Below are 3,782 nucleotides of genomic sequence, written 5' to 3' on the forward strand. Positions count from 1 at the left end.
CACCGCCTCGGCCCTCTCCCTGCGCACGTGTTTCTGTGACGGGGGGGGTGGGGGGGGGGGTGCAGACCTTGCTTAAACTGCCTTCCTCTGAAGTTATACAAGATCCAAAAAAGCTTGACATAAAAATGCCATTCCTTCTTACTCTTCCAACCGTTTGCCTCAGAACAAACACGTCTGATACACAGTGCTCTAAAGAATATGAAAATATTACATTATGGCACCGGACACCAATAAGCAAATATATGCTTGTGATAAATGATAATCTTGTTTTGAAGACCTAAACCTCAAAACTACCATATTTCCATCCACCACGTATCGGCCCTTACATTAGCACATACCAATTAAGCAGGGTAAGAAACCCATTAAGTGTCAAGACTAATTTATATTAAGCTTATTTGTCCTCCCTCCCCTCAGTCCCAATGTTTCATCTAAGGCAAGACAGCAGGTACGTATTAAACCTCTTGAAGGAGCTTTTGCTGACAGGATGTGAATCCCACAGACACCTTTCTGTTAAGAAGTTGATGTCACTTCAGATAGCTTTCATTTCACTTTTACAGGTAAATAAGCATTTATAGCATTTAAGCACTTCTTTGTCTAGTTTACACACATGCAACAAAACTGTCTCTAGTTCATTACTATCAGTTCCACGAGACCCATTAGGGACTCCTTAATTCCGTCCATTTTTAATGCTGCTAATTACACTCCCACACTAAAACATGATACTTGTGGCCAAATCTCCCTGAAGGTTCAAAACCCTCTAAAATTTGTCATGAATTAACAAAATTTAAAGCTACAAAAACTATAAAGATAATTTTTCTGACCTCCTACGTAATTCCAGTCATAACATTTTATTAAACAATTACTGCACCAAGCCTACCAATTTGAGAGTAGAATGACAGCATCAGTTTTAGAAATACATCCTATCGTAGAGGAAAGAGAGGTAGTGTGGGGGCAATTAAAAAAAAAAAAATTACCTCTATCCTTACTCTTATATTATTAGGTCCCAAGTAGGAGTCAGAACTCGAACACAGTGAGTGTGTTTTCTGGAATACATGCAGAAATAATTTCTTTAATCTGATTAGCAAAACACCATTAGAAGGGAGGAAGGCTGTGCACCTTATATTTCTGTGTAAAAGGCTCAACTTTTCTCCACCTGTTAAATAACTACTAGAGGTATATAACATATTTTTCAAAATTTTCAAGAAGTGAAAATTCAAACACTAATTCTGCTCTTTGCAGTGGGCAGATATTTATTTAAAGGTTTTGTTTGCCCTCAGCAGTAAGACTCCTACTGCTTGAAGGACAGCTGTACTAGAACTATAAAACAAGAAGAACAAATTGAACTTTAAACAAGAATATCAATGGAATATGGAGCTTAAAAAAAAAAAAAGACTAATCAAGAATATGCACAACCCATACTGAGACCTGACTTCACAGCTCAAGAATATACTGCATATCAGTACCAATATTACTGGTTTGACCCCATCTTCTTCCAGTGGCCGAAAAGATACTTTTATTACCACAAATACAGCAATGGTTTTCCAAAGCACAATTTTACACAAACTACCTGATAATCTATGGTGGATTACAGTGTTAGAATTTTTGTTTGATATGAAAATGGTTCATGATTATTCATTAATTTGTCCCTCTTTTTTTTAAAATATACTTCGTATACCTACCTAAAAATCAATTTATAGTCATTCATTCAGCTACTACCATAATTAAAATGGGCAGCTGGGTTCAATATGACACAAGTCATGCTAAACCTAGCACAGTTTAATAATCTAAGTAGCTACTAGCTTGGTACAGTTATGCCTTTATAGAAGGGATGTTAAGATTACAGTTACGCATATTTAAGATTTTTCCCTATTTCACTCTCAGACACAAATTAAACTTGTCTAATGGCCAAAGTGATGTTTCAAAAAGTAAACTTCAACTACCTTTTAAGCTTCAGAAAGATGCTTCAATGTCCATTAAAAGGTCTGCATTTTTTTAAATATTGGTACATTTTGCTATATTTCAAAGGTTATACAATTACTTTGGCATCTGCACTCTTCCCACAATTGGACATTATGCGTATTTTTACAACAGAGCTATTTGTCCCTGCTTTAAATGTTTCCCACAGCTAGAAATCTATCTACAGCATAAAAAATGTTCATTGTACAGAAGGCCAAATCTGGTTTGTACGTACACCTAATTTTATATTATACTACACATGATGATTTATATCGTCTATCTCCAGGGTCTACTGCAAATGACATTACACTTGCCAAAGTGTGCAATTACTATAAGGTGCAATAGGCTTCCCACTCTAGAGAATAGGCTTTGAAGAAATATCATTATCATTTTTAACCATCCACTTTGACAAGAGTTCATCAGCCACCAGACATGATTTCTTACTTTTAATATCTTCTGTCAGTCATCAGCATGTTAAAAACATCCCAGGATCTTCCTATTCACCTGACAAAATCACTGGAAGCACCAGAGCCATCTAAGTTTAGCATTAATTTGCTATAAATACTTTTCTACTGAATTTATCACAACATATTAAGCACTAGAAGCTGTGCTAGTAAAACATCAGCACAGGACTGGAAGAAAAGGAGCTAGTGGTTGCTTCAGCCAGGTGAGAGTGCTGAGCAGGGTCCAACATCTCCAGGGCCATCCACAGGCTTCTCCTAATGCAGCAGAAACGTGAAAAGAGAAAACAGCCCAGGGAGCGAGCAGAATGAGGCCTGCCTGAGCTCCGGGCAATCTAAGGAGCAATGACAATTTTTAAGTCACCCCAACTGGAGCAACTTCAACAGTTTTTACTTGGGAATTGACAAAACGGGGGATTACACAACCCAGCGGCCTGCATTAGGAAACTGGACCCAACCACCCGGGAGCTTCTTTCCACTCCCCTGCACTCAAAAAGTGCTCAGTGCAGGAAATATTAACGATCTACTTACTTCGACAAATACATCAAATGATTGTAACTGCAGCCCAGCATGTTATCCCTCAGTACATGCAATGAAAGAAATCAGATTACAGACTCACAAACTCACTACAGTCAGCACAAAAGATTAAAAAAAAAAAAGATAAACAATGCTTTGCATGAAAGCACACAAGACAAAACCTGACATCAATTAAAGTCAGACAGAAATTCTCTTCTAAATCAAAATATTTCCCGCCCTTGCTAAGTACTATCCTTCAGAAGTATGAAAACAAACTGGCAAGAGCGACCAGGAAGCAGAGTGGGACTGAGCAAACCCATTATACTGCAAAAGCAGTCACCGACCACCACAAAAACCCTCCGGTTCACAAAAGCAGAACAGAAAATTTGCCGGTTTATAGTCTTTTCATTAAAAATAAGTGTCGTTAAGGGCACAGAACAAGAAATACAGGTTATGAACCTCTCTTATTCTGGCTTTGACCGCGTAGGAAGGGACAGCAGGCACAACTCCGTGTCCCTGGGGACCCTGACGGGGAGCACCTGGACGGGGACCGCGGCCCGCCCTGCTCCCCGGACCGGGCGGGGCCACAACGGGTGCCGGTGCCCCGGGAGCGGCCCCGGGAACTCTCCGCAGCGACGGTGCTGAGAGAGTCACGGCACAAACGCGTCCCTCTATCGCGATACGGGGCCGAGCAACGACGGACGTCGGGACAAGGGGACAACCGGGTCGTTTAGGGGCGTGCGGCAGCTCCCCGCTCTCCCGCCCTCTTCGGGAGCCAGCACTGAAGGCGAACGGCGCAGACCCGCTGGGGTCCCACCGGCCGCTGCCCGAACCCCTCGGCCGCCCCGC

General features: G+C 41.2%; 1 protein-coding gene across 3 annotated transcripts in view; it reads right to left on the minus strand.

The window, feature by feature from the left end:
* DYM (dymeclin) overlaps nt 1–3,782 on the minus strand; it is a 219,045-nt gene that overhangs the window by 215,024 nt on the left and 239 nt on the right. The window contains exon 1 of one of the 3 annotated variants that reach the window (XM_010583005.1): nt 975–1,043. The exons of the other annotated variants lie outside the window; for them this stretch is intronic. The gene's annotated coding sequence lies outside the window, so the exon portion shown is untranslated. Of the gene's footprint in view, nt 1–974; nt 1,044–3,782 lie in introns of those variants that run through there. 3 annotated transcript variants of the gene reach the window in all.

Source organism: Haliaeetus leucocephalus, unplaced genomic scaffold (genome assembly GCF_000737465.1).
Source record: "Haliaeetus leucocephalus isolate CR32 unplaced genomic scaffold, Haliaeetus_leucocephalus-4.0 Scaffold866, whole genome shotgun sequence".
Taxonomy (NCBI): Eukaryota; Metazoa; Chordata; class Aves; order Accipitriformes; family Accipitridae; genus Haliaeetus; species Haliaeetus leucocephalus.